We start from the raw sequence: 18,906 nt of genomic DNA, 5'->3' as shown, positions 1-18,906 counted from the left end.
CTATGATACACTACATTTTTAGTGCATTTTTTTCCAAGTTGTTGAGGACAAAGGAGAAAAGCTTAAATATAATTCTGTTTTATTTAGTTTCTCCAAAATCTGTAGTATTGATATAGGTGGTTTAGACAAGATAATTTCTAAAAGCAATGTTGAACTTTGAATCTGGCAGGTAATGCATGCAAAAGAATGAATCATTGCTATTTGCATTCCTCATATTTGCTAAGAAAAACAGTGTTAACAAGATTTAATGACTATTAAGAAAAAACAGAAAAGCAGGAAGAAATGGTGAAGAATTGAGCAAGGCAACTAATAAGAATGAGAGAAGCCACAACAGTAAAGCTAGAGGTAGCAAAGAAATGCATTGATTACTTTTTCAGTGAAAATGGCTTAAATGGGCTTTTGAGGGTGAGGGACCTTATCACAGAGGCCATGAGTGATAAGTCCTAAGAATAATAGTTTGAGTAATTCAAAAAGGGTAATTCAGGAGATACATGTGCCTTGACAAAGCATGGGCTACACACAGAATGTGGTGGTACACTGATGGCTAAGATAACAGAATTTCGTAAAAGGATGTAAGAGGTAAGAAATTTTGAAACCCAGAACCAACAGGGACCCTCTTCATCTCCAAGTTTCTTGTCTTAGCATCAGAAGCTTAGCAGACTCCATCTTAGAAGTTTTTGCTTTTCCTGATAGAAATCTTTTCTTGGACTTTCTTCTAGAAACTTATTTACTTTTCCATTCTAATTTTTTCATTCTGAATTTATAAATAATTTTTTTGCCAAAATTTGCCTCTTGGTTGTTAACTACCTCTCAGCCTGACATTTTACCTTTCAGAAAACTTACTGCCACTTCTTCTTTAGCTAATTCCTTATCTGCCTTTCAATTTCACTGCTAGCCTATGTAGTTTCAACTTTAACATGTGGCATTGTATGAAATACCTTGCTGAAATCAAGACAGATATTTCATCAAGCATATGAGTTATCTTATGAAAATAAATCTATTGGTTTAGTCTGGCATGATCTTCCTGCAATTAGTTTATGTTATATTCTAAAGCTGCAAATGTGTCCTTTTCTTGTTCATAGGAAAACAGAGCTGTTAGTGATAGTGTGTAATGAAATCATTGCTCTTGCCAAGGGAGAGCCTTGTCATCCGCACCTTCTGAACGGTATCATGCTATTCTAAAAGAAAGGTTTCTTTGAAAGCACTCTATTTTTCATAATGGGGCCTTAATCCATTCCCCAATCAGACTGAGCATGCATATCATGACAAATCTTTCCTCCATTAAAATAATTTACTATCCTAAAAATGAATTACCTGAATCAATATACTCCTCCTGACGTTTCCCTGAGGAGGCAGGAGCAGCTGCTGAGGCAGCGCCGCCTGAGCAGACCCCTCACATGACGCAGGTGAGGAGACCACCATGGGTGTCACCAGGCAGCAAGGAGCAGGCCCTTGCAGGGAACTGGGGAAGAAGATTACTCAGGGCTTCCATGGTTTTGCTGAGGCAAAACCAAAAATCAGATATGACTGTCAGAACTGGCAAAACTGCACAAGTCTGAAAACGTGGAATAGAAACAATAACACAAACCCCAAGAAAGCAAGATGAGCAAGAAGACAGCTGCTGTTCCCTGTGTGTCATGCTCCTCTCACTACTTGAACTTCTTGAACGTCTGTGTAGAGACTTATCTTCAATTAATTAATTAGATTGATTTGTTTTCAAGGATAGTTTCTGTTTGGCTTCTTATGCTTTATAGATACTCAGATATATAATGCTTAAGGTATTTGATAATGAGCATATTTCTCTAGCTTCAGCTCTTTTCTTCAAAAGGACTACAGTGCTGCAGAGAATACGAAAAACAAGGGCAAAGAGTCAGCTATAAATAAGTTGAAAAATTTGAGCTGGATGCTTTCAAAAGGTTTAGTATGCACAAATTAACATGTAGAATTTCTACAGATGTGGTAAATATACTGATTTTTCAAGATGTTTTTCTAAATTGAAATATAAAAAATGAAAAATAATGGAATGGAACAAGTGTTTTTTAAATTGAAAAATATTACTGATAGCTCTTGGTGGCTTATTAGTTCTATGAAAATTAATAACTTTTTAAAGAAAGGTATTAACACATTGAGCTATACAATTAAAATTTATTCTCAACCTCCGAAGAGCAGGTGGTAGAACTCGATTTGGTGTTCTCCATCAAAATTGTTTTTCAATAGAAATAATTCATGCTTTGAAATTAGAAGGGGCATTAGTATGGGTCAGTATTAGAAGATCCCTAATTTAATTTGAAAAATGATGTTTTGACACTTTTGCGATTATAAAAAAGAAATTTTTAAAAGTGAAAGGTTTTTTTTGAAGAATAGCTTTAAAAAACTTTTAGTAATTTTTATTAGTTAATTTATACTAAAAGTTGCAAAATCGATATAAAAGCATTTGGAGTATTCTAACTGAATATAGGTATATGAATTTTTCAGTTTGTTGAGTAAATCAAGGTAGGGTTTTTTCTGATTATTTCAATAGGATGATATTTTGAAAACTAAAATAATTTTTTTCTGTCTGCCCATAAAATGTTTCCTAGTGATGTTAGGTTGATGAACACTATCAGCTGATCTTTCAACACATCTCCTTAACCAAAGTTAAGTTTATTAGTGTTTACATCAACATTAATTCAGCAGAAAGAGCTGAAGTTCTGTTTTTCTAGTGGGGGTATATACTTGTAGCCAAGTTGCATATTGGCATATTATGAAATGACTGAAGCTGGTCATGAAAATCCTGGTTGTTGAACTTTTGATAATTGCCTTCCACAACAAATAATGTAATTTTCAGTATATGACACTGATTCCTTCTTCTTATACATTTTTGTTTCAATATCAAATTGAGGGTGCAGTTAAATATCTAGGCTGTGTTTCTTTGATCGGTAGTCGTTGGTGCTGTTGGAGTGCATGTTTTAGCGTTGTACTTTTATAACAATTGGGTCTTTTCCTAAAATCTCTTTCTTTGTTCGGCATACCTTTAATATGTTGGGCATGTCTCCTTTCATCACAGCAGGGGACACTGTGTATTTGCGGGATAAACTAGTTCCGTATTAGCGATGTGAAATCTGTTTGAACTTGTTTGCATATGTATGCCAGCTGATAGTGCCTTTTGAGGTGGTGTTGGGGAATTGTGTCAGTAATAGTATTTTTTTTCCTCAATAGTTAATGCATATCCTGTAAATATGCCATTCCCATTACACCTAAATGGTATTTTTATTGTCTATGAATATAGGATATGTTGATAATGGCACATCAATAAACACATCTACAAATTAACGGATGGTATTAATGAGTGACGTGCAAACACTGTAACTCTCAGTTTGCTATTTAGAGAGAATCTCCCATGATTGCTGTGTTGAAGGCTTTTAGGGTTGTTTAAATATGTGTGCATAAGGGTTTATTCAGGGAGTTGGAGCTGTAAAATAACTTGCATTATGAGACTCTCCGTGTTGCATACTCTTAATATGTGGAGAGCTTGAGTGGGAACCAGTATCCCTGCGGGTCAGGTGCCAAGGCTCTCTCTGCAGTGCGTGGCAAGGAAGCTTGTACGCTCCAGCGAAAATACATCAGGGAACTGCTTAGTCTGAGAGTCTCGGTCAGGTTTAGGTGTTGAACCCTCAGCCTTGAATTGCCTGGTGTAGTTTTAGACATGTGCATAAGCAGAAGACTAGGCAACATGGGAATATTAGCGATAAAAGCTCATGTGTTTATGTATGTCTTTTTATGTCTTCAATTTACATACCAGTATTCAACCAAAGTCCCACTTCAGATGCCTCAATTGGTTTTTAAATCTTACTCTTTCCTTTTTATTTTATCTAAATATGCTTGCTGATATAAATTATCACTTTAAATTACATTTTTATTTAGCATAAGAACAATCTTGACTGCTTTACTTATGAATGCACATTAGAGGTGATAGAGATGAGAGTGGATGTCTGGTTTTTTTATTCAGGTAGAAAAATATATTTTCTTATTTGATTTGTAATTCTGCCTGAAGAAAGCTGCACCGCATTCTGTTCACTACAAACTCCTCTTGTTTTCATGGCATTTTTAAGTTTCATCTTATTCTTAACTACTAAAAAAAATGATTGATCTCAGGCTCAGTTTTGTTTGGGAAGGACAGGAGTGAATATGCAGGAGACTGTTCAGAACCTGTGCTAAAGACCAGCAAAGAAATAATTCACCTAAGAAGATTTTTTTTTTTTTTTTTACAAACCTGCTGGCAAGCTTTTCCCTTACCTTTAAAACTATTTTTAATGTTGGCTTTTGGCAAACAATGTATCTTTCTCCTATATTAGAAAGAAACAGGTCTTTAATAAAAATCACTAATTTCTGTGTCTTTCACATTCATGTCTGGAAGAGACGTAATTTATAGAAGAAAATTATAAATCACATTATGAACTGCCTAAGAATTTCAGGAAAAGAAACAGCTTCTCGAAGAAAATATGAAAAAAGCGTATAAAGACTAATAGTTTTTTACAGAAGTTTAGACATAAATTTCCTTCATTGAAATGGACATATAAAAATGCGTATGCAAACATCTGTGACATCTCATAGAAAATGGGATGATGAAAACAGAGGGAAGTTTTTTGGGAAGGTCAAAAGATGACGTGAACATTTCCCCTTTGAATTATTTGAAGGTATGTCTACCCTTTTGATACTGTATCTGTATCCAAACTGTTACTAACCGAAATACAAATTCACCTACAACTTTGCATTGTAAAACACGTGATTTAATCACATTAATAAAATGCATTGGTGTGGAATACTGAGGAAACTTATAAGAACTGGACTTACTTATAGCATAACTATGTTGCCATCACCACGCCTTGAAGTGGCTGTGCCTGAGCTTTCCGAAGTATAGTCGGGATACGCCTGTTTGAAGCGTAAGGTTCATAGCATGGGAAAAAATATTTAAGAGATCAATTATTACTCCTGACTCACAGTGTGTTCAAGCTGCCTTTATTACTTGTCATTGAGACAATAGTTTGATTTGACAGGCAGATTGGATGTTATTAAAATTACAGGATTTCAGTTGCCTTACTCCATATGTGAGGTGTTACAAAGATCTGCTTTGTGAAAGGAGCTAAGGTGACTGTGTCACTGGCTTGGTCTGCAGGTACAGGAGTTGGAAAATTGCCTGGTTTTGTAATTGGTTGGTGAATTAATTGTATGTAGTTGTCCATGGTGAGAATTTACTCATGGAATGCATCTCTCACGTTGTTAAAGTTGATACAGTGCACCTTTTCCAGGGAAAGCGGGAATTCAGAGTTCATACTGAGGGCTCTGTGGTGTTACTGGTGTCACTGCTCTTTTTATTATATAGTATGAAACTTGCGCTGTCATTTGGACCCCATTTTACTAGGGACTGTATATTCATATACACTACAATAAGACTATGTAATATTATGAAATCAAAAGAGGAAAATACTGAAAACCAGATAGATACAGGAGACTAGAAAAGGCAAATCATGTATGACTGCAGCATGCTTTCAGGTAAAGTTTATAAGCTTTCCATGAATGAATAAAGCAGCAGAAAATCGTATTTGGGGTTCACTGGAAATGTTGCTGGAAAAAGATGACTTTATTACTGCCCCCCTTTTTTTTTAAAAAAAAAAAAAAAAAAGCAAGTGGTGATCTGTTCATGAGCATGTATAGAATTATCCAGGTTAGTAATCCTTAAACATACTGCGCTAGTCCTATTACATTAAGTTGTAACTGATGAAATTGGTAGAAATGTGTAAGCTATTTTTATAGGAAAGGTTGCCACTTTTATGTAACTCCTATGATTTTAGGCATATTCAGCGGAGTCTTTTTCAGCCTTTTGGTGAATGATCCTTTATTTCTGCCAAAACAAATCAGTGAGAGGCAGCACACTCCACTAAGAGCCTATGTTCCGGGCATTTTACACCAGCCCAATCCTAAAATACCTATTTTCAGACATTTAAAAGTGACAGTTCAGAAAATGTCTGATCCTTGAAAGTCCTTCCATAAACGTCCATTGCCAGTTGATTTTTTTCCTATCAAAGAACATATTTCTATTGTGCTCTAATGCTAACACTTAACATGCTTTTGTAAAATTTGTTTTTAAAGGAGAGGAAATGTTAGTAAATGTACAGGTAAATCTACCAATTAATTAAGTCTACATGTAATTAAGTAAATGTAAATTGCCATATGCTCAGTACATTTCATAACCCTGAAGATAATAATTACCATATCTAGCTCATAATGGCCTTACTTTCCGAACAAGTGGGATATTCTCAGTCTCTTTTTTTTTTTTCTTAGTTATTTTTTTTGGACAAATACTAAATGCAGTTATAAAATATAACTGAGAGTAGAGCTATTTGTTCAAATTTGTGAATACCAACTTAAAAATTTTGAAATTCCTGTCCTTGCAGGTAAGGGTAAACAAAGAACTGATTTTCAATCCTTCACATGCAGCCTACAAATCTGAAGGTGAGGCAATTAAAAAAAAACTTTCCTCATCTTTTTAATTGCACTCACATGAAATTTTACAAAAGGAAGTAGGAAAATAATTAATAAATCAACACTGAAACTTCACTTTCTGGAAGATGCCATTTCTCTTATTCCATCAGACAATCCTGTAATGTCTGAAGGGCAAATATATAAAAATATGAATGTGCTCAAAAAACCAGAATTTAAAAGGGAGTGTGAAAGCAATTTTTTTAGAATCTGTCCAGTCATAAGAGATGACTCATCAGACCATGCATCTCAAAACACTTTCATCTTTGTCTTTGACATGCCCTTAGTCATTCCGATTTTCCTCAGTCTCTTCATGGTTATTAAATACTGAACTATTGTAAAATATAGTGTAAATTATATATGTATATTGATATTACTCTGTAATCCATATTATGAACACTGACAATAGTCAGTTGTTCTTGCTAAATTGTTGTATTGCTTTACTAATAATGAATTTTACTCATTATGTTTAATAACTGATTCCATCCTTTATGATTGTGATGAATGGAAGGAAATGATTCACATAGCCATCCACATTTTAGCTGCAGTTTCTCAACGGCTTCTTTAAAATTGTGTGTATCAGTGTTAAGCAGCAACTTAAGACTGTCATAGGTGAAGATTTTTCCATGTGTAATCATGTGCAATACAAGGCAGCATCAATAGTTACACGCTCTGAGAAGTAAAAAAACCAAATGCATAAAGTACTATCAAGTAAGAAAGGGTTTTCCAAACTGGATGGCACTAGCGATACAGAAGTACTTTCAAAATAGTGTGAAACATTTCACAGACCCACTTCTCCCGATTGTCCTTACTATGGTTCTCACCAATGCAATTGATGGTACAAAGCAATCAGATTTGCTGAAAACCTGATCGAAGAAGAGTTGTGTATGGCCATACCATATGCATTTAGGACTATGAACATTCAGCCTGAGAAAGAGCTGTGTTAATTTGAATTAGAAGACAGGAGGAAGACTGATCTGGTGATCTGGTTGGTTTTTAGTTTAACGGCTGAAGTGAAATGAGATAAAGAATAGCAGTTAAAAGGAATGTATTAGGACAATTATTAATATTTTTGTATGAGTTCATTCCAATTAAAAATATTTTGTAAAGTAACTCCTCTATAAAATCTGCTTAGAAGAACCCTTTGGAATATGTTCTGCAGGCATTTTGAAAGAAGATGGGTTACCCATGTGAAAGACTCACAAACACCTTTACCTTCGCCCTTCCTGATTCTTTTGACCTACTGTTTCCCCAGTTTTTAGATGAGTTTCTACCAATGCTATAGGTAATAATAAAAAAAAGAAACGCAAGAAAAGCATGCAAGTCAACAAGAAGATTCACAGAGGAATGCAATCAAAAATGATCTTGCAAATCAAGCCCAGAATCAGACTATCAAAAATTAAAAAACTTTCAGCTATTTGCAATTATAGTGGTAATTGCTATTTTAAAATGTTTTCCTTCTTCCAAAGAAACTCCATGTTGTTAGCTGAAATTCTAGGTATGCTAAATCACAGAAAATCTTTTTGCAGCTGATGAAGACTAAATATTATAGGCAATCAAACCAGCGTATTATCTACATATTTCAGCTGATTAAAAAAAAAAAAAAAAGTAGCTTTTGGAACTTCTTTGAAAAATCATTTTACTGTGTAGTACTAGCTAATTACAGCATACTTTTTCACAGACCAAAACAGTAGCATTATCTATTTTAAAGCAAGAGACTGTGATTTTTAAATTCTTTTTAAGGAAATTGCATCTGAGGTCTTTTAGCTATGGTATTTTAGTCCATGCAATTATTCCTTTTCTTTCTTTTGTGAATCACCATTTGCAGTGCATTTTTGATTATATATGTAAACCAAATATAATAGTTAAGGTTTCCTTAAAAGTATTGTAATTTAAAGGTTGATATATCAACTTTACATAATATGAAGCCATTAAATAAAAGTAAATGCCTGAAAGTTATATATAGAATGTAGGAAAATGCTATTAAATAATAATGTAAGAATAATTTGGTTCAAGAGTGATTAATATAAAGGGCAACTAAATTCTGAGATCTTGTGTGAGACACTTCCTTGTACTATATCTTGAATATGAAGAACTGCATTTATTTTTATTCTCTGATAGTAATAATAAACTAGAATCTTGTTTCTTTTGTTCAGAGGCTTGTTTAATTCACAACTTTTGAAGGATAGGTTCCATAAAGAAAGGGAAAACTCTACCTCAGTTTCATTATTAAAACTTTTTAATTAGAATTTTTCTAGTAAATCTGTTAAAAGGCAATAATATGCCAAGATTTTTAATGAAGTAAAAATTCATAGGCATTCTGCTAGCTGTTTTCTTTTAGCAACATTTCATTAGTTATTAGCCTGATGTCTGAAGAACAGGTATTAGGAAATAATTTACCCTCAGAATCTCTTATAAAGATGAAGTTGTACAACATAAAATTGGTCTATATAACCAATCCCTGGCAAATTTATAGGATTTAGTTTTGAACAGATATTTAGGAAGAAAGGAAGTGAATACTTTTCTAACTGTTTTATGAGCACTATGTCTGTGTGAAGCAAATGCAGAGGATTGGCAGGGAGGTGATGACACAGCAGTGGTACAACTGCAGTAGGATCAATGAAGCTGGCAGAGCCCAGGGTGGAATTTTTTGAAGTTAGAGGTGAATTTTTAGTGGGGGATCCTGACTTACAGACCTCATTTACAAAACAGTCAGAATGAGCAACTGTATTAAAGTACTGTGAAATAACGTAAGAGGGTTTTTTGTTTGTATTTGTTCTTTTTCCTGGACTTGCAACAAGAGCAGAGCTGAAAAGTAGAAGTTCAGGAGAAAAGAAAGTCTTTAAACACCAACATAACTGCAGCTAACTGTTAGTATAAAATGGAGACTTTGATTAATCTGTTAAATATCTAATTTTCAACTCACTGATTCATACCATTGAGGCCAAGAACTTCATAAATATTTAGCATCTTTAGTAAGCTTGTGTGACAATTTGAGGCAAAATGAAGCCAATAACCTTAAAAAGAGAGCAAAAAGGGTTCACAGGTTGAAACCACTCAGTGTTGTTTAATCTGCAGTACTAAATTATTAAATCCTTCAAGGAAGAGAAATCTCATACTATTAAAAGAGTGTTTGGAAAAATGACTTTTCAACATTAGAGTAAATCTGCTAGGTTTGAAAAAATGGTTTTATTCCGGGCATGAGAGATACAGGTACAAATAAACTACTCCTGTGAACATTGCATAGGGTCACTTGATATTTTTTTTTATGAGGTGCAGAACATGGGACGTGTGAAATATCATAGCATTTTGAGTTTTAAGTGTTTTAAGTTACTTTTCTGACTTTGTAAGCAGCTTACTTTTTTCATAATAAAAACACATGCTAGAAAAAAAACCAAAAATATATTTGGATCACTTTTGTAGTATGGCTGTATATATAAAACCAGACCTCTCATACATCATTCTATGGATTAGAAATAAAGCTATTTGAGCAGAGGTCTTTGTTTTGTAGTAACTATAAACCCGAACTTTATTATGAAAGAGATACCAGTGAGGTTTTTTCCTCTTACAAGATGTCTCTAAATCTGATATGGCATGATACTGTATGAATGAAAAAGCTGTCATGATTTCAGATATAAGAAGCCTGAAAGTAAATGTGTAGTATTGCAGCCATCCGCGGGAAAAGCACAGGTCATTTTATTCTATAGAATTCCTGAGCCAGCTGATAGATGAATCGCTTTTGACAGTAACTCACTTTTTGACCTATGTGGCAGGGAGAATGTCACAGCAGTGGGAGAGGTTCTGTGATAATTGGAAAGTGAAGGGGACTTGGTGGTGCAGTAGGTTAGTGCATTAGCCTTTCCCCTCTGGAGACCTTGGTTCATATTCTGCCTTATGGTCACTAGTGAAAATTCATGCTTTGGTGTCCTGCTTCTGTTTGTACATATGACAAAAAACACCCGTATTTGGAAAAAAAAAAAAAAAAAAAAAAAGTTGCCTTTCTTCACTATAAAACACTGTATTGGCAGGGTTCTTAGGGCCAACATACGTTGGCAGAGAGCTTAAACAGCCTTTATTTCTGTAATACGTGCCTGTCATGCCCATTTTTTGCCAAAAGAGCATTCACTTAATATGTTACTACAAAGGAAAAAAGGAAAAACTTCTCTGTTGATACGCATTAAAATAATGCAAATAATGAAGGAAACTCATCCGTAATACAAAAAAGCTACACTGATGAATTGCCCATTTTCATTTGGAATTAACTTCTGCTAATCTCTCTTGCACTGAAGTTATATTTCCCTTAAACTCTTTCACTTGAACCTCCTTCTGCCTCAGATTTTTAAGTGCCAGAGAACTGCTGTTTCATATGCAGTGGAGTGGAGCAGTGATGACATCCAGTGATTAATTAGTTCAAAAAGTACACATTCCCTAAAGGTATCCTGGGAGCCACTTTCCAGGCCTGTTTAAAAGAAACATATTGCTTGCATTTACAGGTGGTAGTAAGCTGAATGTAGATTGGTTATCAACGATGTACTGTCTTTTATTACATCTGTACTGCTTACTCTTACTGCCTTGTAACAAGGGTGGTGCAACTAATTGTGCTTAATGATCCAGTGCAAAGAGCCTGAATTTTGTCATATCAACTCCTCCTGTGTTTATCTGTTCAGCTCCTTCAAAATTTACAACTTTGAAGTTACATTAGGGATTTGCAGCAGTGTGTGAACACCTTAAGTTTCAACCCCACAAAAATGTTAGCTCTGTTTACAACAGTGAGAGACCTTCCCTCTTTAAACACGAATTAAATATTCAGGATGGGTTCAGCCTGAAAACCCTAGTGACTAAAGCAGTCTGTTCAAGGATGAAAAAGGCATCAGGGAAGGAAGACCTATAATTCTATATCCTTCTTCTAGGCAATAGGCGATCACAATTATGGCTCCATCTCCGGAGCGGGTGACAAGAATTACCAGCTAACCACAGTATCCAGTCTCTATCCCTTTTTGACAATCATTTCCCTCTCTACCTTGAGGGAAACATGAGGTAGAGATGAAAACCTACTTTATTTTTTTCCCCTTCAATAATAACAAAAAAGATAGAGCAGGGTAAACAGAGAAGAAGCGAAGGATTAAAGGATGAAGACAGGACAGAGGAAGCTTGAACAGAAAGCAGCAGACAAGAACAGAGCTGCCATTTGACTGATAAATCATTCTCTTAATCAACTGTGCCAGCCAAAGGCCTGAATGAGCAGCTACAAATGTAGAAGCTTCAACCAATTTAATTTTTTTTGTTTCCACCCCTCCAACACATACCTAGTAATTTAAATTTATACATTTAATTGTACAAGTTTCTAATAGGGTGGCAGGAGCCTTGGTTTGAGACTTCCCCCCCCCCCCCCCCTTTCTTTTTTTATGTAAAATACTTCCTAGAATTCTAAAAAAACTTTAAGTAGCTTCTCTTACTACATAAGAGTTTAGGTCTTCTTTAAGTGCAATAGATTTCTTTGAGTAGTTGCATTTCTTTACTGGTTAAGTTTTGTTGTTGCTGGTTTCTTTTTTCATAAAACACCACAGAGTTGATCTGAAGCCCTCAATGAGAACCAGAAGCAAGACAGCATTGAACTGTGACTTTTCCATATATTGTGATGTTCACATAAGGGAGTAAGCTAAGACAGACCTTCTCTGGGTACACGTGCAGCCTGCCAGATCAGCAAGGTTGCTCCCGTCCACCCTTCACTTGCACCTTTCACCTCTAATTGCAGACCAACCTCAGGGATGCCTTTGGGAAGTCAGTCTCATATCCTCTAAAGGTTGAAGATAACAGTTTTACAGCCTGGGAAGAGGAAGAGTACTTAGGAAGGTCCTTCTGCTTCTCTATTTCTATGCAAAGGTGAGACTTAGAGGTTCCTTTAGCTTTTGGTTTCGATTATGAAAAATAAAAGGTAAAGTATTGCACCAATTGCAACGAAATGTTCAGATTTCTAGCTGCCTATGAAAGTGTGTATACTTCTGGATTTGATTTTGAGTTGAGAAAATAATCTGACAATTTATTTTTACACCACTTTAGTACTGGTGTGGATTTTTTTTTTTTTAAGTTTCAGTGTTGTTAGGTATGATGCACAGAAGCAGGGTGAGAAAGTGATTTCATGCTCTATTTCTCCAGATGAAGTTTTGTGCTTTGCTGACAAATATTGACATCTAAACCCAAATTGCAACTTCCGAGGTCTAACAATGGTAAATAAAAAACCTCTTCACAGAAGTCATAGACATTTATAGGCCACATAAAACTTCTGAAATGAGTTGATATCTTACCATGGCATAGGTTAGCTTGAAAAAAATCAGCCTTTCTTGGGTTTAGACTCCGAAGGCGATGACCAGTTTCTATGCTTTTTAAATAGGTTGTTTGCTACTATGATTTTTAACTATATTGAAACAAAACAAAAGTTAAAAAAAAAAAAGAAAAATTGGTTACCATGTTGGGGATTTCTTTTGGAATTGAATTTTCTTGATTGTCTGCAATCAAATAAACTTACAGTACTTGGTAGGATATAAAAGGATGAAGTTATCTAATGCATGAATATAAGGAAGTATCAATACCTTTACTTTAGAAGTCTGAAAAGTAGCTCTTTTTTTTCTATTAATTAACCTATAATTTTACCACATAACTGTTTTTGGGTTTGATTTTGCACAGCAAGCTTCAATGACCAGAAGGTAATGCAATAAGGAAATTGTATATGCTACTTTGCTACCAGTTTGTTATCTCAGGCTTCTGCCTCACAGAGGTGGGTGTTCATCTTGGGGTGATTCTTTTCATCTCTTGCTCCCACCTTTCTGTCCCTGTCCAGTCTCTGCTCTGGACATGGAAAAAATCCCTTACAGAATAACTGCTCAGCTATTTCTGTTTACAAAAAAGTTTGTGGGTTTATCTCAATAACCAAGGCTTTAAAACATGGAGGTTTTCCAGATGTTTCATGAATGTCACTGTCCTTCCTGCCTTGAGGACAGAGCACATAAGAACAGAAATCTCTCCAACCAGCCATCAGTCAGTGGTAACCCATCTCCACTCATTAATCGTTACTTTACTGTAGTTGGACTCTTTACTGGGTTAATACTTTTCCTATATGTAATTTAAGACAACATAGTTTCACTTGAAGTAAAACAAAGAAACAAGTGCTGCAAACAAGGGAAAAGGCATCTTAAAGTTTCATCCAGTTCAACTCAGTCATTTATGGCTGTGATTCTTGGTTTTGCTGTGCTATCTCAGGAAAGATTTTCACCTAAAAATACAGTAGAGCACTTTATTAAGCTGGTTGCATGTTATCTGGCCAGATATATAATTTTGGGCTGTTTCTAGTGATTTATATTTATCTTTAAGATGTTGCCTAAAATAGCTTTCTGAAGATGGAATTTAATTCCACCAAAGAAGTGAATACTGTGTACTATATATTTAAGACACAACTCTGGGGTATGAGAAAAATTATCAAAATTTGATAATAGAAACACAAAATGTTTAATGATTGATCAGATATTATTTATCAAAAGGTTTACATAGCTGCCTACATTCCTAATGAGAAGCTCTGGGATTACAGCCATAATCACAGGTCTATGATAAAGTTATCTAAGGCTTTGGTCCATTCAGATGTTCAGTCCAACAAGCACTAATATCATAATAGTGTATAAGTAGGTTTACTGAATGATCGTAATGTAATTATGGCACTCTGACATACACTTTTTTCACAGGCAAAACTGTTTCTATTAAGAATAATGGAATACTGCTAGATGAAGTAAAATTATGGCACTGTCTGTTCGTTACATAAAAACCCATTCTGCAAATAAGAATGTTAAAATTTAGAATGGAAACAGTAGTTTTACATTCTTCTCTTCAGGATGAGTTCTTAGTTGCTGGAAATTTAGAAGTGGAGTAGATGTAGGTGGGCAAGTAAGGGTCCATGGCTTTGAGTTGACTTTTTCATCCTACGGCCTTGGATAGACTTTGTGGCAAAATATTCCCAGTCATAACTCTACATGACATTAGGGTTGTAGCCAGATGATGTGATTACAGCCAGGTGCTGTACACCTGACAGATTTCAAGAGGTACAGAAAAAGTGTTAAAGATGTGTCTCAGTTTTGTGAAGTCCATATCAGGAAAAAAATTGGCTAGCTCTGCAGGTATTTCTAGCTCTGTTTTGCTTCAAACAGAAGTTGAAGCTTCAGTCTTCCATGTATTTAGAACTTTTTAAAGGAACAATTCCTCCAAGGTGACAACAAACTCAGAAAGTATAAAAGCTTAAGAAAATACATAACATACTGAAATATGCACACATACTGTACCTCATCTTGCCTAGTTCTCCATGAAATGTCAAAAGAACCTCCTACTGTGATATGTCTGTGAGCTCTGCAAGACTGATTAAATTTCTATATAATGTCAATCGTTGCATCCTGTGAACCATAAATTATAAAATTTGTGTTCTATTTTATCACTCCATAAAAAGGCTTAAAACTTTTTTTTTTCTTATCAGATACAAAGAATAAACTGTGACTCTCATTTTATTTGTGGCAGTTTTATGCACATACAGAAACAGAGTGTAAATGTGGGGTATATTCTTTATGTGTGTGTTCAAAAGAAATAGATTAAGAAAGCTTTTGCTACAATGAAATAAATAATATTATGATGTATTTCTCAGGTTTGTAGCATCCTAAAATAAGGGAACAAAATTAGGTGTCCAAAGCCTAATATGTAAAGGTCGCTTGAGAGCAGAACACAGAATGTTCAGGCTGTAAGAGGATGCAGTTTCCTCCCTTACATTTTTAACTAGTGGAATAGCAAAATATAATCAGGAGGCTGGTGTTAGAGGAGATCTGCTTTGTGACAGAAACTAGTGTTAAAAGGGCTTGTGGTCATTTCTCACACCACTTCAGGATGTGTGGTTTCTGTACAGAATCTCAGCTTACACATTTAAATAGTATTCAATGTTTTTGACCTTTTGGCACCACATACCAAGAGGCTAATGTGAGGAATCTGTTCCTCTTGAATTGCTGACTGTAGTTTAAGTCCATTGTTCAGAGAGTTTCAGGATTATGAATTTCAAAATAAGACGAACATAATAAAGCTGTCTTTATTCTTATTCTCATCTGTGTCTCACACTCTCTCACTCTCTCTCACAGGGTTTTGTACTGTGGCTCATCACCATTGCATCTGAGTGCCTTCCAAATAAAATAAATAACAGTAGCAAAGCCTCCAGTGAACATCATGGGGAACATCAACATTGAGAGACAGGGTTTATAAATCTGCGTGCAACACTGTATGAACGTGCTTAGATTGCTTCCAGACCGGAGCTGGCTTACATCCAGCTTCTTGAGTAAAATGTACTTGAGTGACTTTTGGCCTGTATTCACTGTATAGCCTTGCTTTAGGGTTGGTGCTTCTCTCAGCAGTGGGGTAGAATGGGAGGAAGGTGAGAGAGGAGGGCATGTGTGTGTGACAGCTTTCAGTAGCTTGTGATAATTGTGCACAAAGTTTTTATTCAGATTGTCTCACAGTTACGAATACACCTGTGATTTTTTCCCTGTGTCTCACAGTTATGAATACACCTGTGATTTTGTTTCCTTTTTACAGCTGTGATTTATTTCCTTAATGGAAATAAGCATAATTTTAATAACTTCTCCTAATGAAAAAAGAGCAAGGGAATTAATTTGATTTTTTTTTTTTTTCATGTAAAAAAGTTCTGGTCTTCTTCAGTTTATTTTTATAGCTTTTTGTATCTTTAGTATCATAGGTATACTGAGCAATATGCCATTAAATCAAGAGCAGATGTAAGTTGATCATAACAGAGTGGCTTTCAAAAATGCAATATTCATTTTGAGAATGGATCATAAATGGAAGCCATTAGCAGAATTTTGCAAGATATAGTCTGTAGTAAGATGTATGAATAAAAATGGTAATTGCAAGAATTTTGAAAATTTAAGAGGCAAATATTGTAACAATGAACTGTAAAGTAAACACTTTCAAAATTCTTAAAATCAAGAGTCACATCAAACCAAGTGCTAGTAAAAAGAAAGAGTAACAAAACCTTAGTTTTTTTTTTAATCTCCCCTTCGTGGAAATATGGGTAGATTATATGCATCATAGGGCAGATTTTGTGGCTGATTTTCTGTATAATCTAGTGGATGCTGTTTCTCACTAAAGGATTTGATTCAAACCCATTCAGAAGTTATCTTTATGAAACCATGTCATATAGTTGGCTACTTTGTCAAGACCTGGCAAAGAAGTGTTTGGATGAAACATTTGTGTGTCATTGAAAAGATATAGTAACAGTGAACTATTCAGTAGTAACCAGTTTTCTCTGACTGTTTAGAACTCTGGACTTTTGATAACTTCTGAAAGGTTAGTGGTTGCAACTAATTTTTTTGAGTGAAATCTGAAAGTGTAGAAATTATGGTTCTAAAATCAGAGGTGTTGATGCAGTGCTGTGTCTTGATTTTGGGCCTTCTGCTACTTTTCTGGGGAAATACACTCTGTCCTGGGCAGGGGGAAACAAGTATATATAGGACTATCAATGTTTAAGCAGTTCATCTAGAGATCTCTTATTTCAATGCTTTGTCACTTGTGGTATGTTCTTTGCATTTCTTCCCTAATTCATGGAGTCCATTTAGAACTGAAAATTTTACCAACCTGGCAAAATTAGTAGTCATTTACCACCTATTTTCAAATCTGCTGAAAGGAAAAAACCTCTGGTATTACATATGGAAAATGCTGGTTTTGTAATACATTAACATGATTTCCTGAAGAGTGATTGTGGTACAGGGTTTTCCTGGGCAGGGTCAGCATGGTACGTATACAGCAATAGAACACTTAGGAGATTTCCTAACCTTAGAATAAAAGATAAAGACATTTGAACCTGAAAACTCAAAGACTGTATAGATTTCCTTTAGATTCTTGCTGAGTTGAATTTTGTGCTTTCCGTTCTTAAAGGATGCCTTATTTACAAAAAACAAGGGAGTTTGCACTTCTGTTGTACATAAACTTGATGACAATTTCTTAAGCTAAATAAGCATGGCATGCAGATAGCAGTTTTCCTGGCATTGAGGCAAATGTAAAGACAGTTTCTTAGTCTAAATCATTGGAAGAAATTAATAACTTGTGTTTGCTTCAGTACCCAAAGACAAAAGTATCATTAAAAAAGTTGTTTAGAAAGTAGAGGGTAATATATCTGTTTTTCAAAAGGTATGCAACATAGGAAGTATAAGAGAGATTTCACTGTGATCTTAAAAAAAAATCAAAAGGAATTTAATTGGAATATGGCAAAGTGTGCCAAAATATCTATATAAATACATATATATTTGTCCTAAATGAATGAAAAGCTGAGTAACAGTCATTTTCTGAACTCCGTGAACTATTCCTACATGTTCTGTATGAGCCTTTGTACAGAATCTTTGGTGAAAGTTTTTTAGGAAAAAATGAAGAAAAGAGTAATTCTCTTGTACAGCTTCTTTTTGATCACTAAAGGTCATTTGGGCATCACAGGGTGGTACTACATCTGATGAGGGCAACATAAAATAATTTATTTGCAAATGTTTAGTTACATTATTTCAAAGGTGGTTTATCTAGGTATTATTTAAAATGCAGTATAATTTCATTTTATTTAGTTTTATTTTACTTGGAAAATTAGAATGAAGCGGCAGTAGAGCTAACAACAGTATGTGCTTGAGCCTCATGAGCTGCTGCTGTTATTACTCAAGAGGCAGTGTGGGTATAGACTGACAGCTAGAAGAATGGAAAGGCTGAAGAGGGGTATCTTGGAACACCAGACAGCTACCAATGACTCTGTGGCTGGATTTTGGAGGGGAGCTAGAAGATGCTTTGCTCTAGGTAGGTAGGCAAGAGGAGATAGCTTAATAGCACTTTATCAGAGTCCTTGGCATGACTGAGCCTCTAGAATGTCAAGCAAAAGGGAGAACAGTGATAATGTATAGGTAAAATTACTAAAACTTAAACTTTTTAAGTTAAGTGTTAAGTATTAAGATATTGTCTAGAAGCCTAATGGTTTGATCTGAGTTTAAAAGGATATTTTTTTTGGTGGAGTGGTGTTTGGTTTGGGGTTTGATTTTTTTCTTTTTTATATTTTTCTGCGTAAAGGGTCTGTTTTAAAGCATTCACATAAAACCTTAAGTTTTAGGATCTGGAAGAAAGCAATTTCAATTAGTAGATGCTTCACACAGTCACATTCTGCCTTTTGAATCTCTTAATTTTGATAAGGAATAAGTATGTCATTATTTTATTTTTGTAAATGTTCCTTAAAAAGAATCAACTTGTTCAAAACTTAGGTTCAGTAGAAAACATTAAAGCAACAGAAAGCTTCATCCTTTTTCCTTCCATGGGGTCACAGATTCAGAA

The 18,906-nt window shown here is 34.9% G+C and overlaps 1 protein-coding gene across 4 annotated transcripts in view; it reads left to right on the top strand.

The window, feature by feature from the left end:
• Positions 1–18,906, top strand: part of LOC308064498 (uncharacterized protein) — a 193,931-nt gene that overhangs the window by 78,317 nt on the left and 96,708 nt on the right. The window lies entirely within an intron of this gene.

This window comes from Falco punctatus, assembly GCF_963210335.1.
Source record: "Falco punctatus genome assembly, chromosome: 5".
NCBI lineage: Eukaryota > Metazoa > Chordata > Aves > Falconiformes > Falconidae > Falco > Falco punctatus.
Note: the sequence above shows the minus strand (reverse complement) of the source record. Positions and strands in the feature narration are given on the sequence as shown.